General features: G+C 32.3%; 1 pseudogene; it reads left to right on the top strand.

The window, feature by feature from the left end:
- Nucleotides 1-204: 204 nt before the first annotated feature.
- LOC109120055 (bZIP transcription factor 17-like) lies at nt 205-19,447 on the top strand (annotated as a pseudogene).
- The last annotated feature ends 730 nt before the right edge of the window (nt 19,448-20,177 follow it).

Here is a 20,177-nt window from a genome sequence, read left to right as displayed (position 1 = left end):
CTGTCTCTCGCTAAATTTGTGATCAATTGCTAAATACTTTTTATGCTATACACTTGACTGCAACATATCAAGAAAATATTTAGGATTTTTTAATGAAATTTTGGAACATTGATTTCTCAACTGATGACATCATTTTTGATGCATCACTCAATGATATTTTTTTGAAACCCTACCCATAATAATGCATTTCAAACACCTAGATACATGCCTGACTATCTCGAGTCGAACTCAGGTTTGGACTCGGGTCAGATGGACCCAAATATCTTTGGCAACCGATAGGGAATTTTTATGATGCTTCTAGAACTATCAACTCATCATCGGAAGATTATCATGGGAAAGCTATAGGATCAAACCTGCTCCATATAGACCCTAATTGCTTTAGTCAACCTGCGAGTGAATTAATTAGGAATTACAGCGGTTTGTTTAGAAATTTCATGTTGACATCGGGTGAAATGAACATTTTTCCCCCAATCAGGAAGCGGTAGTTATGGTTAAGGAGATGTCATCGCCAGGGCTACTTCGTAGTGTGAGCAGCTCAGGAGTTTTCGATGAAGTGTGTGTATTGTTGCACCGGTTTCTACCCATATCTCTGGTTACTTGAACGTGCCATCAGCAAATTATGGTTCCAATCTCTCAAAAGGGTTGAATAATCTGTTGACTTCTAACAGATTTATACATTCTTCCCCGAAGTTAGGAAGTAATTTAGAAAAGGTGGAGTTGTAAAATAGAAACTCAATGCTAATATCAAAAATTGTAGTTATTTGTTGAAAAGGAAACAACATAGTGAAGACTCGAATAATGTAAACAAACACCAAAAATCCACTACATTTTTCTTGAGTGATAATGTTAATAATGATGAGGACAAAATGAAGATGGCTAGAAAAACGGGGGAAGTGCTCACTTGTCAAGGCAATTAAAAATCATTATGTTTAGGAGTTAGAATACTTCATTCACCAATTCAACATTTGAATGCAAATATATCCTATGAAACAAAAGAAAATGTAACTCTAAAGGCACAATTTTTAGGTACTGATGTAGCTCCTCAAGTGCATCCACCCCCCAAGCTGTATCCCCATACTCCTCCATGGATGTCATATACGCCACCTTATATGTTGAAGATACTAGGATAGTGACTAGGATAGCCAGTAGTGCCTGCGCCAACAAGTAGCAAGAAAGTGGAGAAAAACAGGAGTAAGGTGAAAATAAAGAAGGTTGCTAGTGTTAGCTTCCTTGGTGTGTTGTTCTTCATACTTCTGTTTGGTGGGTTAGTTCCTTCATTGAAAGTGAGATACGGAGGTATGAGGGAAACATTTATGAGTGAAGATTCTTGTGAGTTGATTTTTTGGTAACATCATGGAAGAGTTTTGGTTGTTCATGGGTCTGTGAATGGGACTGGTTATTTTGGGAATATGATGGAATAGATCATCTCTTACATTGTGGCTAGGGATATCAGGGTGAAATCAATAAAAAAAAATACCAATAAAGATTCACATAAGTTTGTTTACGTGGGAAATGGTAGTGATCCTCTTGCAGCCTCTCTGTACATACCGAGTAATGATAAACTTGTCAATATTCACTAGAACTCGATAATTCAGTCTGTATTTGCAAGTAAAAAATCCATGACATCTCATGGAACTGCTGATATGAAAAATGATGAGGCAAACCTTACAATTCCTGTAGATTTATCCATCCTTGCCTTTATCAAAGTCCTGCAGCGGGAAAAAAGACTCTTGGATCCGAACATAAAAGAAAAAGGGAAATTACAATCCTATTTTGCTGAACAAAGACAAATCTAGATACGTAAAAACAAAAAAAAATTGCACATTTTACCTAGGCAAATTAAACCTTGTAAGTCGGGGAGTTAAGCATAGAACGGTGGTGGATAAGAATTTGGAACACAGCACAACAAGAAAATCTAGTCATCACATTAAAAAACAGAGACATTTCAAATATCAACCCTAACCACAAAACAGGAAATAAAATAATTATAACAAAAGGGGAAATTTTTATATAATCTCATAAATAGAAACAAAATAGAAGGATAAAGCTTACCAATCAAATGCACTAACAAATAGAGATAAGAGAGATGTCTGACTTCATATAGGAACATTTGATTTGTGCTCACAGTACAAGGACATTTGATTTTATGCCCCTTTTGAGTTAAAAAATAATGAATTAAGTATCTGACTTGGTATAGGAACAATTTGTTTTCTTTTTAAAATCCAATTATACACAATTTGAAAAGAAGCAAATTTTACCAAACACATTTTTTACAATTATATTTGGGCAAATGGTCAAATATTTCCCTTCTTCTATTGGAAATATTTTAAAAATACACTTCGTTATATTTTAGGTCCAAATATACCCTTTTGATTATACTTTGACACAAATTTACCCTCAATTTTAACGAAAAACAGGTGACAAGCTCAAAATTAAATAACGTATCTTGAATTTCAAATATTTAATTTTTTTAGAAACTCATTTCCTCCAGGTTTTTTTTCTTTTCTATGCATTTTCTTCTTAAAAGAAGCTAATCATTTATCGTATTCAAAAACTAATATGATTTTTCATTTTTTTGAATTGAGGTTTTTCTATATAATAATTATCATGCTTAACCCCTTCTAAAAAGTGTCAATACTGATCAAAGAAAATACATTGTTGAGATATGTTCTAAAAAATTTCAGCATCCAAAAATCGATAACTTCTGACATTCATTAATTTTCTTGTACTTCTATAATAGTAAGAAAATGTGGGTACAATGATCAATTTTATAGAAACAAATTTGAAGATTTTTAATTTATGAGGGGAAAATGCAGCAGAATGATGTTGTATGATGTGCATATTTTATTATTTCTAGTACAAGAATATAAATATAGAGAAGTGATAATGCATAAGTATCCCCTAGCCTATGATCGAAATCTCAGAGACCCTCCTAAACTTATCTAAGATCCTATTACCTCTGAACTCATTTTATTCGTAATTTTGTGCACCTTTGTGCTGATGTGACTCCTTTAACCACCCAAGTTGGTTGTGTTTGTACACACTCGCCCGCCATGTGTGTAAATAATTTTTTATAATTAAAAACTATTTTTAAAAAATATTTCTTATTTTAAAAAAAATATATTTGATAAATAAAATTAAGAAAAATATTCTTATTTTTTATCTTGTATTTGAATTAAGTAACAGTTTTTTACCTAGTATTGAAACTATTGTTTTTTACTTAATTCATTTTTTTCTCTTCTATTTTTCTATTAAGTTTTTTTCTTGGGTCTTTCATTTTGATTTGATTTCAAATGTCGTGTATTTAAAATAAGTTAATTTTCAACGGATATAAAAAAATGTGAAGAAAATCAAATAAAACATTAAAATATTAAAACATTAAAATTAAAGGATACTTTTAAATTATTTTTGTAAGCATATACAATAATTGAAAAATAATTAAAAGTGAAAAGATAATAAACTAAAAAAAATTTAAGTGAAGAAATTAAAATAAATATTTTACAAGGAAAGAAAAAAAAATAATTATATAATATTAGTTTTATTATCAATAAATATGTGTACTAATTAATTGCAAAGTGACCAATTAAGAATGACGTGTGTCCAATTTGTTCACTCATCACTTGTTTCCAAGAGAGTGTGCACACTCTCAAGGACATGTCAGCGTTTGTGGTGTATTTATTCCATTTTAAATTAGTTTAGGGGTAATAGGATTCTAGTGAAGTTTAGGTGTGTCTCTAGGATTTCGATCATAGTCTTTGTGTACTTATGCATTTTCCTAATTGAAAATGAATGGGAAAAGGAAAATATCAGCTCAAAACGGAGGGAATGAGTTGGGATGAGTTACACAAGTGAGTTTCTAAGCAAATTTGAGAGTAAATAGTTTTATTTTGAGTTTGTCACATGTTTTTCCGTCAAAATTAAGGGTATATTTTAAAGTATAATGAGAGAGGTATAGACTCAAAAGTATAACATGAGGGGTATATTGTAATGACCCGAAAGGTCATTTTTGGAAATTTTGAATATTTATTTAATTAAGAATAAATTAATTGATGATTAATTATTAAATAACTAATTTTAATTTATAATTATGGTTAAGTTTATAAAAAAATTTTTTTTACCATATACCAATTACCCTTATAGGAAATAAATTATTAGGGTTAGACAGTTCTTAGTTTATAACTTTAAGAAAAGAAAGGGAAAACAAAGAAACAGAGAGTATACATAAACCTAAACTCATATGTGCGGGTGCATGGAGCCGCCCACAGGAATAATTTTCCAGGTTATAGTTTTAACTTTCTTTTCGCTGCAGTTGACTCTTTCTTTTCTAATTAATTAATAGTTAAACCATTACTATTGTTAAATGTTGGCTGGAAAAGAGAAATAAAGACATAGATTTGAAAAAAAATGAGTTAAAATTTAAACTAAAAGTGTATGCAATAATTGGACAATAATTAGGGGTAATCATTAGGGAGTTAAATGAGAATTAGAGGTAAGGTATTGGTTCCTCTTGTTCTTTCAAATATGTCCTACAACCATCATATTATTTAATATCCTAGTTGATACATTATTATACGAAATTTTGCATATGGAGTGAAAGTCGTGTTATTGTTGTTATTATGAATTATAATGGCATTGAAAATTGTCAAAAGAAGTAGAATTCGTGTAATATTCTAAAGAGATGTTATAACCAAAATCTTGATAGATCAATTTTTAGTTAAATTATTAATAACTACTAATATATATACACATGATAATGGGTTAATAGTGACGTAATAATTAGAAGAGGTAAGAATTTGTTGGGTTAGTTATCAATTAGTAGTTATTATTCGTATAAGAAGATTTTTGGGTAATTATTTATTCTCGATGGTTTAGGCAGTATCACCTAATTTGACTTTGCTTTTGAATATTCTTAAGGTTATCATATCATTATTCAAGTTTTGATATATTGTGATGTATGATTAAACATTAAATGTATTACACTATATATAATTATTAGGATTTTATTATTTGAATAAATTATGACTTAACCCTAAATTTGAAATTTAGAAAATATGATAATTGAAATGTTTGTTGGCATCAAGATTTTCAAACTTGATTATAAATGTTAGTGAATTGTTGAGTGAAGTTTAAGACATAGTAATGTGGGTTATGTTAGTTTGGAAAATCTTATTGTGAATATGTATTGGAAATAGATTACATTGAGTTGGAAGCTTTACGAAAGGAAAAGGCTCAAGTTTAGAGTGATTGTTCGACTATTTGAGGCAAGTGGATTTCTAAACTCTTGTTAAGCGTATGAAATGCGTGTATGTCCTTGTGGTATATGCTTGGAAGTAACGGGATTGGTGCTGGGTTGACTTGCCCACATTGATTAATTCTAATGATGAAAAGAATCGGGATAACAAAAGGCAATGTGATTAATTGTTTATGTGTGTTGTGTTGAGAAAGGGTTGAAGTCTTGTTGAATCATTGTTGATGTGACTTCATGTTTGTCTGGTTGTGAACTCTGCGATGTTATGACAATGGTCATCTCCTCATTATTTGTGTGAACTTGTCATCTGCATTATTCTGAGGCATTGGTTGTGACAAGTGTTATGTGCATTGAGAAAGAATGGGTACTAAAGAGGATGTACCATTTCGAGGGAGGTATCGCACGCCGCGATGGATACTATATTTCGAGGGACGTATCGCGCGCCGCGATGGTTACTATTATCGAGGGTCGTGTCGCGCGCCACGACAGATGCATGGACATATATGTCCCCCATGGGTCCCAGACTGAGAGACAGCGGTTGTGTATCACTAGGTCAGACATGCATCATTATACTTGACATTGCATTACACATACATATCATTGGTGAACTTGATATTGTGTTTTGCTGATCTTGTGATTGACTTTCTGCAAAATTTGTGATTGATGAATACTGAGCTCGTTATTGAGGATATGTAATTTGTTGAATTGTTGTTGTTGAGGGTATGTAATTTGTTGAAATGTTTTTATCGAGGATATGTAATTTGTTGAAGTGTTGTTATTGAGGATATGTAAGTTGGTAAAGTGTGGTTGTGGAGGATGTATATGTAATTTGTCTAAGTGTTGTTGTAGAGTTACGTGCTATGTAAATATGAACTGTTAGGTTAGACTGAATTTTGCAGTTTGTAATTGTGGAGGTTCGGTTGGGGTGGTAGGAGTACCCGTATTTCATCCCCTAAGCTTGTGTTTAGACGTTTACTAGTTGAGTACCGTGTGGTTTGGTACTCACCCCTTGCTTCTAAAAATTTTTGTAGGTTATGAGCCTGGATTTTTGTTATACTTGTCATTCTTTTCTTTTCCGAGGCTTCTTGGAGATTTGTCAGGTAGCTTTCCATCGCAGCAGACTTTTTTCTCCTTATTCTTGTTCTTGTTCTATTCTAGAAACAAGTTCATTTGAGACTTGAGTTTTCTTTTGAATTAATTGTAATACTTTAGAGGCTTGTACATGTGACAACCAGGTTTTTTGGGTATAATATAAGTCGATAGTAAATTTTCCGCATTATATTATAATAAGTTGAGTTTAAGGCTGACTTGTCTTGGTGTGATAAAACAAGTGCCATCACGTCCATTTTTGGGTCTTGACCAAATGGTATCAAAGCCCCAGGATCATAGGTCTCACGTGTGTACAAGTCGAGTCTAAATAGAGTCTCGATGATCGGTACGGAGACGTCTGTACCTATCTTCGATAGGCTTTAGTGACTTTTAGGAAATATCTTCACTTCTTGGATCTCTATTGTGCGTACTTGGTCCCATTTTGATTCTTATCGCTTCACTCCATTCTCTCTCATTTATGTGATGACTCGTGCGTAGTTCCTTTTGTGAATCATTGGCATGTCATGTATTGGTATGATGTTAGATCTGGTATTAAGGTGAAAATGATATACTTATGAAAATAATGTGTGATCATATTTGAATGAGTTGAGTAAGGTTAGTTATCATTGTAAAATAATAATAATAAATATAGTACTTATCTGCTATAAGCAAAATATAGAGTTGTTTGACAATTAAAAGTTAAATGTTTGAAGAATTGACTAGATAATAAATAGTGTAATACAATTGATATAGTTGTCATACCATTAATGGTTTGCTTAGCAAATGATGTTGCGCCAATTCAGGTCAGAATACCTTCTGTGGTTTCACAGATTGAGTGTATACCAAAGTTGGTCATGATACAACTATTACAATGGTACTGATGGGTACTTGGTTAGAATTATAGAGTGTGTTACTTTTGATATTGACCTTGCTTACGAAAGAATACATATAGCTTGGGTTAGATACAAAACTAATATGGTAATATTTTACAGCTATTTGATGGATAAAGTGTGTGAACTATTTGAAAATGATCTTCTCAATAGATATGATATGTTCTAGTGGTGGATGTAATGAAATTTTCACGATGTATTACTAGTGGTACATGAAAACGGGCATGTTGATTGTTAAGTGCAAATATTAACTACTTAAGGAGTTATCTATGGTATATATGCTCATATGATAAGATTTGGTGTTGAACTCATATTTGAGAAACCAACTAGTTTGTTGGTACGGGTGGATGTGTTAAACATTAATTATAAGGAAGCTTTTAGTAGTGGATCTTTGGTATGAAATTGATATGTTCAGATTGTGAAATGTATTTTATAAATTTTTAAATGAGTGGTGATTTCATCGTAATGTCCAAGAAATTGGATCAATATTGAATGACAAGCATATGGGTAAAGAAAGTCCTAAAGAGTATACTTCTGTGAAGACAATTAAGAGTTTTAGTAAGGAAGTGCAGATAAAAGTGGGTTAGTTCTTTGGATTGGATTGGTATAACTGGGTTTAAGGATTCATATTGATGAAATAGTTGACTTCGTGGTGATAACAAGATCTAACTAAGCATGATGATAATAGGAGTTTGTGATGGATTGCGATTGAGACTAAATCATAAAATAAGAATTGAGGGTTAAACGAGTTTTTATGGTAATAACGACTTGCGAGCATCTAAGGTTGTGGTTTTCCACTATTTGATGAACAATGTAGTTGTATGAAAAGTTGTATGATGTGTTGGAAATTTCGCTTGAATAGGATTGAAAGAAGCTAGAGTCATAAATGGAAAAGAATTAGTGGGAAGTATTTTAGTCATTGGAAAGAGAAAATCGAGAAAATAGATATTTACTATAATTATAAAGGACAAAGATATATCTTTAGAGAGTTGAGAATTTAGTTCAAGGATACGTGATTTCATCTGTTTCATTTTGGTTATGGTAATAGTGTCACACGTTCATTAGATTGATACAAAAAATGTATGTATATATATATAATGGGTAAGAAATGATTGATCACATTAAATATGAAGCATTTGGAAGGACTTAAAAATAATTTGAGTAGTAAATTTTGTTACTTTTTATTGTTATGCCTAAATGGGATTTCACATTAATGATTTGATTTAGAGGATGAGGTAAAAATATCACGAGTTGTTGGTCAAAGAATAAGATTGGTAAGCGAGTAAGAAAAAACAAGAAGTTTGGTATGTTGAAGATTTCAATATAGTTAGAAGCGCCATGGGAGGAATTTAAGAGATGTGAAGTATAAAACCTCTCATATAGAGTCTTGGTTAGAAGTTGAAGGATGTATAAATTTTTCATTTATAAGTTCTAATATGACTATGGATGTGAATTATTCGGTATATACTTATTAGGAATTTATCAACAATTTTTATGAATATGTGACAATATGGACCTACAATTATATGGGGTTATCGAGAATTTTGAGGAGATTGAAACTACTATTTTAAGATAACATAGACTGTTATGATGTGTTACATAGGTATTTGATGGTGTGTACGGATTTTGAGCTTATACTATACAGAATTATTGGAGTGACCAAGTATTTTCTTTGAGTTTTGGCATGAGCGAGGTACATGATGGTATGAATGGTAATTGCAAAATAGTATGTGAAATTTTGTGTGAAGTTGACATTTAGTGTGATTCAATTATTGTACCTCGATGGAAAAGTACTTTAGATTTGAAATTAGTGCTATCAATCTTGGGTATGACTTATATTTGTTATGTAATGGTGAAATGGAAAGAAAGATAGAGAGTCATGTTTTGAAACTTTTAGAGGTGACAATGGATTTACAAGAAAAACTTTGATAGTGTAGTTATGATGTCTGCTGGTATTTAGAGTGTTAGCTTTAGTGGGATACTGTGAGAAGTATGTGGAAGTTGATGAATCGAGTATTTGTAATATAGTGATGGAGATCAAATTGATTGGTTGTGGGTGGATAAAAACAAAGAGATTGAGTCACATGAATGAAATTTAATTGATATGGACACTATGGAAAGAATATCTTGAGTTATTCGAGCTTTCTTCTATATATTCTTATGTGACAACCTTCTTCGTTCTGGACATGGTTTTAGTATGATTCACATATGTATTTCATATCAATGAGTGAATTCCTAGTGGTGGATCGGGTGTACCGATCCTGTGAGTTCCTCATTGTAAGATGACATCCTTTGTTGGACTTGTTCATGCTGAAAGATCTGGTGTTGTTTGGGATAGTTGAAGTATAGTAGTGATTCTACACAGACAATCTTGCTTATGAGAACTTATATAAGAGCTACTATATATTAAGAGTTACAATTTTCTAAAAGTGTTGTTAGAGATTCTGCATTTTGGAGCGTATCATATTTTTGGATATTTACTTAATCATTTCTTTCATTGGGATAGATAAGTTTGATCCTCTTTGGGTGAGTATCCCATGTCTAAAGATCATATTTTTATTACTTATGTTCGTGGAAAGATTTTGTTGTGGAGATGAAATCTTGATAAGATATGTGATGGTTGTGCATTCTGAGTGTGGTGGTTGGTTAAAGTTTACTTCTGATTGTAGCCGGTATAGATTCACAATGTTATTTTGGTTATGCAAGAAAAGACTCGTTGTGATGGTAGTGTTATCGTCTAATAGATTTCAATTTAGATTAAGTTCATGGGTTAGTTTGTAGCTTAATAATCACTCTTGATGTATATAGATCTTTCAATATTTTATTCGAAAGTTCATTTCTTAGTACTTGATCTTGATGAAATGGTTTTAAGAAGGAACTTGCTTGGAAAGATGAGCACGACTTTAAAAATCATACCTCATGTTTTTGGTCATGTTGGTTATTCTTCCTTGTTCTTCTTCTTTATGTTCGAGCACGAACATGGTTTTTAGTTGTGGATAATATAATGACCCGAAAGGTCATTTTTGGAAATTTTGAATATTTATTTAATTAAGAATAAATTAATTGATGATTAATTATTAAATAACTAATTGGAATTAATAATTATGGTTAAGTGTATAAAATAATTTTTTTTACCATATACCAATTACCCTTATAGGAAATAAATTATTAGGGTTAGAGAGTTCTTAGTTTATAACTTTAAGAAAAGAAAAGGAAAAGAAAGAAACGGAGAGTATGCATAAACCTAAACTCATATGTGCGGGTGCATGGAGCCGCCGACGGGAATAATTTTCCAGGTTATAGTTTTAACTTTCTTTTCGCTGCAATTGACTCTTTCTTTTCTAATTAATTAATAGTTAAACTATTACTATTGTTAAATGTTGGCTGGAAAAGAGAAATAAAGACAGAGATTTGAAGAAAATGAGTTAAAATTTAAAGTAAAAGTGCATGCAATAATTGGACAATAATTAGGGGTAATCATTAGGGAGTTAAATGAGAATTAGAGGTAAGGTATTGGTTCCTCTTGTTCTTTCAAATATGTCCTACAACCATCATATTATTTAATATCCTAGTTGATACATTATTATACGAAATTTTGCATATGGAGTGAAAGTCGTGTTACTGTTGTTATTATAAATTATAATGGCATTGAAAATTGTCAAAAGAAGTTGAATTCGTGTAATATTTTTAAGAGATGTTATAACCATAATCTTGATCGATCAATTTTTAGTTAAATTATTAATAACTACTGATATATATATACACATGATAATGGGTTAATAGTGACGTAATAATTAGAAGAGGTAAGAATTTGTTGGGTAAGTTATCAATTAGTAGTTATTATTCGTATAAAAAGATTTTGGGGTAATTATTTATTCTCGATGGTTTAGGCAGTATCACCTAATTTGACTTTGCTTTTGAATTTTCTTAAGGTTATCATATTATTATTCAAGTTTTGATATATTGTGATGTATGATTAAACATTAAATGTATTACATTATATACAATTATTAGGATTATATTATTTAAATAAATTATGACTTAACCCTAAACTTGAAATTTAGAAAATATGATAATTGAAATGTTTGTTGGCATCAATATTTTCAAACTTGATTATAAATGTTAGTGAATTGTTGAGTGGAGTTTAAATACATAGTAATGTGGGTTATTTTAGTTTGGAAAATCTTATTGTGAATATGTATTGGAAATAGATTACATTGAGTTGGAAGCTTTACGAAAGGAAAAGGCTCAAGTTCAGAGTGATTGTTCGACTATTTGAGGTAAGTGGATTTCTAAACTCTTGTTTAGTGTATGAAATGTGTGAATATCCTTGTGGTATATGCTTGGAAGTAACGGGATTGGTGATGGGTTGACTTGCCCACATTGATTAATTCTAATGATGAAAAGAATCGGGATAACAAAAGGCAATGTGATTAATTGTTTGTGTGTGTTGTGTTGAGAAAGGGTTGAAGTCTTGTTGAATCATTGTTGTTATAACTTCATGTTTGTCTTGTTGTGAATTGTGCGATGTTATGAAAATGGTCATCTCCTCATTATTTGTGTGAACTTGTCATATGCATTATTCCGAGGCATTGGTTGTGACAAGTGTTATGTGCATTGAGAAAGAAAGGATACTAAAGAGGATGTATCATTTCGAGGGACGTATCGCGCGCCGCGATGGATACTATATTTCGAGGGACGTATCACGCGCCGCGATGGTTACTATTATCAAGGGTCGTGTCGCATGCCGCGACAGATGCATGGACAGATATGTCCCCCATGGGTCCCAGACTGAGAGACAGCGGGTGTGTATCACTAGGTCAGACATGCATCATTATACTTGACATTGCATTACACATACTTATTATGGTGAACTTGATATTGTGTTTTGCTGATCTTGTGATTGACCTTCTGCAAAATTTGTGATTGATGAATACTGAGCTCGTTATTGAGGATATGTAATTTGTTGAATTATTGTTGTTGAGGGTATGTAATTTATTGAAGTGTTTTTATCGAGGATATGTAATTTGTTGAAGTGTTGTTATTGAGGATATGTAAGTTGGTAAAGTGTGGTTGTGGAGGATGTATATATAATTTGTCTAAGTGTTGTTGTAGAGTTACGTGCTATGTAAATATGAGCTGTTAGGTTAGACTGAATTTTATGCAGTTTGTAATTGTGGAGTTTCGGTTAGAGTGGTAGGAGTACCCGTATTTCATCCCCTTAGCTTGTGTTTAGACGTTTACTTGCTGAGTACCGTGTGGTTTGGTACTCACCCCTTGCTTCTACAAATTTTTGTAGGTTATAAGCCGGAATTTTTGTTGTACTTGTCATTCTCTTCTTTTCCGAGGCTTCTTGGAGATTTGTCAGGTAGCTGTTTCCATCGCAGCAGACTTTCTTCTCCTTAATTATGTTCTTGTTCTATTCTAGAAACAAGTTCATTTGAGACTTGAGTTTTCTTTTGAATCAATTGTAATACTTTAGAGGCTTGTACACGTGACAACCACGTTTTGTGGTATTATATTAGTCGATAGTAAATTTTTCGCATTTTATTATAATAAGTTGAGTTTTAGGCTGACTTGTCTTGGTGGGATAAGACAAGTGCCATCACGTTCATTTTTGGGTCGTGACATATATTTGGACCAAAAATATAACGAAGGATATATTTAAACTATTTATTTTACTATAATGGTATATTTGACCCTTTGCACATCACATTATCATAGTTTTTCAGGCCGTAAGTTAATAATTTACTTTTTATTTGTTTTATTCTTTATTCAGTTTGATGTAAACTTGCATCTTATTAGTTTTGGGAATGTGGGCTGCATGTTTGTCCCATATTACTATATACGATTTGTAGCCAGTATAAAATTGTAAATTAAAAATTATATATTCATCCACATGTATATAATTTTTTTTGTGATTATATACATATACTTGTTAAAGGAGTAGATATTATGTCCCAATTTCGTAAATTTGTAAACAAATGATTCATTACTATTATCATAATTCTAGATAATCTATCAACACAAGAAATGCTAGATCGCGGATCATTGAGGGGAGGGTCCTAAACTAGTATTCACTGGCCAAGAATCACAATCCACTTAATGGGTCGTGGTCTCAACACGGACCATTAGTGGCGCCATGGTCGGCTTTCGTTATATTTTAAGTTGGGTCATTTTGGTCTTTTTCCCTACGCGTTGGACATTTAAGTTGTGTCCTTTAACTCCTAAACTGTGTTGTTTTACTCAGTTTAAGCCTAGTGACTAGTAATTTAGTCAGAACTTAGCCTAATCAATTATTCACAAAAATTCGACAAAACGTAGAGCATAAATACGAGGAAACTCTACCAATCTTTCAAAAACAAGAAAAAGATTTTCTTCAAGTTCCACCCTCGAAATCAAAGGATTTCTCTTTAGATTTCGTCGCCAGGTATGTAGGATTTCAATAGTGGGTTCCTTACATCCACTAGGTCCATATAATTCAGTTAGATTCTTGATTCTTTATATATCTTTTAGACCTAGGGATTTCTATAACCTTAAGAATTGTTGTGAATTAGTTGTCATAGTATTTTAAATCGAATTATCATCTTTTTTGGAAATGTTGCTTGGTTCCTTGCATGAAACTCAAAACTCTTGTTGTGTGAATTTTCTTAGTTCATGAATTACACTTTCTAAGACAATTAAACAGATAAACATTCCCAAGATTTCAAATGTTACATTGTCAGTATCTAAATGTTGCATCTCAGATTTGCATGTCAGAATATTGAGCTATCCAGTATTTCAAATATTTGTATCATATACATTTCCAAATGGTAGTAGAATTAGAACAGAGTCGGACTAGGGTCAGACTATCCTCATAGTCCCAGAACTATGTGCCTCCATAGGATTATAAGTCCCCTCTGTTGGGCATCAAATTTAGTGATCACACCAGTCACACATTTATTATAATGTCAAGACATATTTGGTCCTCTTGATAAGGCATATACTCATGGTGTGCTAGCATTTGAAGTAAGAAAATGAGGTTGAAACAGTTGTACGTGTGCCTATTCCACCTGGGAGATATGGAGTGTTGACTTAGGTGATGAGCTATCCTATGTAACTATTTATAACGATTGGGGGTGTTTTATGTTAGATATGTACGGAGGAATGGACATGAGTCTGAATCGTAGTGTGTGCGTAAATCTTGGATTCAAGAAGTCACAACAAACATTGGAGAAAGATCCCTTTGTTGGAAATGGTACTGTGTTGTGCAACATATTACCATGTATAAACAGTGGTGATGCCATTGTGGTTATCTATCTTTATTACCTGAATGGGCAGAAGGTGGAGATCTACTATTGTTACTCTGAGACAATTTAATCCTAAGAGAAGATTCATACCGTACACAAACAGCCTAGTTGCGATACATGAGCTGAAGAAGTAGTTGTTTTGTTGCTGTCAAATAGAATTTTCATGTTTAATTTAATATTCTTTTGTTTTTATATGTTTGGATTCCAAGTACTAACACATACTTTACGCTACATCCTTTCATGATGTAGGTTCAGGCATTCAGCATCCAGATTACGCATAAATCCATATCCAGTAACTTCAATGATGAGTCCTCATACTTTGAGAACAATAGACATATTTTTCATATTCAGCCTTTCATTTCAGTTTTTAGTTTTGCTAGGGTTAGCTGGGGAATGTCCCAACAATTCTAGTACTAGATTCAGCTTTAGTTTTGAGTGAATGTTCAGTATCTTTGAATCCTTAGCAAGTTATATACAGTCATATCAATTTTGGGTATTCTCCACCTTAAGTTATCAATTGATTTAGCTTCCACATTAGTTCATCTTTTTCTTAGATATTCTCAATATGATTATGATATGCAAGCTTCAGGGTTAGCTTGGATAGGTCCCGTGTTATAGCAAAGGAGTAGCCTTTGGCCATGAAAATTCACAACACTATGTTAAGTGACTATAAAGTAACACAATCAAAATCTCTTTTTTCAAAGTACTTATCTTTTAGCAATCTTTATTTAAATTACTTTTATTTTTAAAAAAAACATGTTGCTAACTATTCGAGTATTATCAAACTCATATATTAATAAAAGTTTTATCAATTAAGTAGCACTTATAAGAATAATAACACAAAAACAAATAAAAAGTTCCATCACAATACCAAATTACATAAAAATATGGGTTGCATACCAAATTTATTTTAAACAACCATACCTTCACTCAAAAATGGAAACAAAAACTTAAAATTATAAGCGCGCTAACATAAGAAAGTTCTAAAGGAAGAGAAAATGGTCAAAAGTCCCCTCAATCTATAATCAGATTTCCAACCACACACACGCACGCATGGTAGCATATTCAAAACTTATCAACCCTTATCATCCCAAAATTTATGAGCCATTACAACCTATCCCCACCGGATTCATTATTGTTAATTTTTTTAACAACTCTCTAGTAAGAATTTTGAAAAAAAAATTCCACCATCTCCAATCACCAAAAAAATATTTCAATTAGATTATACTCATAGTGTTCTTGGTGGTGGTATGAATATTCTCTTTTTTGAGCTTTTTTATTTGAAAAAATGGTGGAGAGATCTGAGTAAGTGGAGGAGCTAATAGTGAAGGCGGATAAATTACAATGGCATAGGTGGAGATGGTGGCAGCAGCAAAATTCTCGGACTATGTCGCCGGCGACGACATATCCTCCGGAGAGACAAAAGAGAGCCCCCAATTTAACCCCAATATTTTCTACAAATCAAAGTTCTCACCAAATAGTTAGGGCTAAAATATGAATAAAGAACAAAGGTTTCTCTTAAAAAAAGTTCTACATGTGAAATACACTTGTCATCATAATAGTGGTACCTCAGATTCTACTAAACTTCAAACTCACTTAATGACACTAAATTATACAAAAAAAAATGCAAGTAGAAAAAGAGTCGAAGAACAGGAAAAATTGTGGTTGGAAAATGAGAGGAAGTCCCTCTATTTATAGTCAACAAAGAGTAGTACAAACAAATACTGACTTATTGAAAAAGCCACAACTCTTTGAAAAGTCACAACTCATTAAAAAATCACAACCCTTTGAAAAAATCACAATTTATCGGAAAAGTGACGACTCATTAAAAAGTCACAACCTAAGTTAGGGATATTATAGTAATTTAACATTCAGGTAAGGAGTATATGTTTTTAAGGTAAACTAGTTTTAGGAACGTGGGTTGCACGTTTGTTTCTTAACTATTTTATAAAATTTGTACTTAATAGGCTTTTTGTTGGTAGTTAGTCATGTCACATTATGTTAAAAAATAAAAAAAATTGCTGCCATAAAATGTCCTTGGAAAATTAAAACCATTTCCAATCTTTATATAGTTCTTTTTCGGTGGTTTTTGGGTTCCTTTTCAACTTACTTATATAAGTGAGGTCTTGTACATATGCATCCTTACTTCTAGCATATAACTTGTAAATGTAAATATAAATATAGAGAAGATGTTTACCATGGACCTTTAGTTCAAGCAGTACTTTACTACTACATACGGAAAGATTATTGAGAGAAATAAGAAAAGAAAATTTATTAACATAAAACAGTATTTACATCTTAGAACTGAATTTCACTTGAAATTGGAGAACGAAAACAAAACAAAAATTGTTTCTGAGATTTACTTTAAAGGATTAGAAGATTATTGATGAGCAAATAGCTTAATAAAATTACTTCTTTGCTGAAGAAGTGATTAGATATAGAATAAACTTACAAAATTGAACAACTCAATATTTCATAAAGATTTAGTTATATAAAAGATTAGGTGGAAAATTCACCCTTCAATCAAGATGAAGGAACTTGGTATTAACATATGACAATATAGTTGAAGTATCAGCGTAACTCCAACAATCCTTTGTCACAATCTACATATTATTAATATTGTATTCTAATGATACATGCTCTTTCTGTCATGCTTTCCCTATTAAAGCAATGAAATATTAGAAAGACTCTAATAAGAAAAGACAACAATCTAAAATATTCACTACTATATACATGCAAAAAGTATAAGTACAAATTTAAAAGTAATACATATCATTAAAACAAATCTAGACAAATGGCCATTATCCAACTGCTTGAGCTTTATCCCTATTATGTATCGTGCAAATTAATGAATTATATATATAGTTAACGAAGAAGTTGAGGGATAACATTAATTAGTACATGATAGGACATTAAGAGAATAACCATACTTATTGGAGAGAAGTTTGATGGTCACGTACGTCAGTTGGTGAAACTAATATAATTTATCAAATAAATTGACTAACATCTCGAAGAGAATTAAATGGGAGTAAAAGAAATGACGGATAGAAGTTAATCTTTTTTTATATTCTTTTAAAATGATTAATTAACTTTTGAAGGATGTTATCTATTATTATTGTTTTATATTATTTTGATTTATTGTAGGGATAAATGGTAATTTTAGTTTTGTAGTTTGAGCTTTCCTACTTATAATATAATATGATATATGATATAGATATAGATTCAGATTTGGTCTATATAGAACTATAAAACTATAAAAGAAAAATAACTCTAAGTTTCCTTTCTATCCCTACCCTGTCTCTCCCTAAATCTCTTATCAATTGCTGAAAACTCTAGATATGGCTGATCCACTATCGGCGGAAGAAGCGAACTTCATCGGGGTGTTCGACGATCTTGCAGTTTTACCTCTTGACCGTACTTTTTACACCCTACACATGACCACAATACCAAGAAAATGTCAAAGATTTCCCTGTGGAATTTCCAAATGTTAATTTCACAACCGATGCCATGATTCTTGATGGATCATTCAATGATAGTTTTCCAAAACCTATCAATGAGGATGCATTTCAAAACTCCTCCATGGATGTCATATACACCATATTATATGATGACCCGACAAGATATCAAATGCCACTGGTTCCCATTCCAAAGTTGAAATCACAGGCACTAGCACCCGCGCCAAAAAGTAACAAAAGAGTGGAGAAAAAGAAGAGTGAGATTAAACAAAGAAAGTTTCTAGTGTTATGTTCCTTGGTGTGTTGTTCTTCATCTTGCTCTTTGTTTTTCATCTTTCTCTTTGGTGGGTTGGTTCCTTTATTGAAAGACAAATATGGAGGAATGAGGGAACCCTTTATGAGTTGAGTTTTTTTTAATTGGATTTTATGAAAAACATCTTGGAAGAGTTTTGACTATTGACGGGAATGTGAATGGGACTGGTTGTTCTGGGAAATACGGTGGTAAAGAACATAGCTCCCATTGTGGCCGGGAAGGTCAGGGTGAAAGCAATCTGAAAAATACCAATAAGGTCGCAGATGAGTTTGCTCATGTGGGCAATGGTAGTAATCCTTTGGACGCCTCTCTGTATGTCCCAAGGGATGATAAATTTGTTGAGATTGATGGGAACTTGATAATTCAATCCATATTGGCAAGTGAGAAAACCATGGCATTTCAAGGAAGTGCTGATAATTCAATCCGTATTGCCTCGCAGGTGATTTAGCCCCTGTCATCCCAGGAATCCATCCTTGCCTTTATCGAAGTCCTGCAATGGGACAAAGAATTCCTGCATTGGAGGAGAGAGAGAATGTAAACTCAACTACCCAAGAGTGGTACCTTAAAGATTTTGCCGGTAATTGCTTTTAAATCTGGACTGATTATTAATTCTTATCTTTTTTCCTTTTTTTAGTGTAAATGAATTCCTCTAGTGTTTGCTTTTAGAATTTAGGAACTTTTATTTTCTTTGAATCATACTAAATTCATGTTTTGGAATAGCCTTCTGCTTTCTAGTATATTAATTGATTTTTGTGTTCATTTGGGCAGGACCTTTGTTGAGTTCAGGCATGTGTACAAAAGTGTTCGAGTTTGATGCATCATCTTCTGCTAGTGATATATCTATGGAATAAAGGCAGAATGACACGTGCCTCCACAAAAATAGAAGGATCTTTAATGGCCCTCCAGTTTCCCTTTCTAGACCCTCTTATAGCATTTCTGAAGAATAAACTGGATCAAATGGAAAGCAAGGGAACAAATCACTTTCTTCCATGGTAGTTTCTGTTCTGGTTGATGGTGATGGCATCATAGGTACGAAGTCAGTCTCTTGGATATTTGTTGTTGTTCTTACTGATAGTGTCAAATATGTAACCTATTCTTGCATTCTTCCATTTAAAGGATCTGCTCCTCTAGTGAATGCCCCTGAAGATGGAGTATTCATGTAGCAGAAGCATGTTGACCGTCTTCTTTATGTGTCATATGTTTCTGCAATAATAATACATTCTCCCATCATCGAAATAAGAAAGCGAACAATCCTTTAAATTATATATATTATCTTGTGCATTCGATATTTACTAAAAAATGACAATTGTAGTTGTTAATTCCTTACATTAGAAAATAACCGGAAAACATTTTACTTTCTCTGAAACAATATGACATCTTACCTGGGAAAACAAAAGCTAGGAACGTCGGTGAATTAAAAAAATAAGGGTAGAATGATTATACAACCACACACCCAGCCGAAAGAGAAAAGAAATGATAAAAGAAGAGAACACATCCATAGAGAGGCACAATCAATGTTGTCGACATAATAACAAAACTCATGAAATAAAAATTAAGGTATTTTCTTAATTTGTAATGTGTATTTCTTTAGTTGTGTGTTTGTTGTCAGCTTGATCATGACCATAGCTAGCAACTTTTCACGTAGCTTATATGTTTTCCTTGAACTCTACTTCTATCATCATGGATGGATGCAATGTCTTAAGCATATTCAATTCCTTAATTAGGTTAGTCATTTGAGAAATCACATCATAAAAGTTAGGTGTCATTAACGTATAAGGAAAGATGATTTTCTAAAGAAATATGTATCTATTGGAATGGAGTTAGCGTGTAACTATATTTTTGAGTGATAACGGAGTACAATTGTTCTTAGTCTGTGTGGAGCTGCCAATTGTT

The sequence above is a fragment of the Solanum lycopersicum genome, chromosome 4 (assembly GCF_036512215.1).
Source record: "Solanum lycopersicum chromosome 4, SLM_r2.1".
Classification (NCBI taxonomy): domain Eukaryota; kingdom Viridiplantae; phylum Streptophyta; class Magnoliopsida; order Solanales; family Solanaceae; genus Solanum; species Solanum lycopersicum.
Note: the sequence above shows the minus strand (reverse complement) of the source record. Positions and strands in the feature narration are given on the sequence as shown.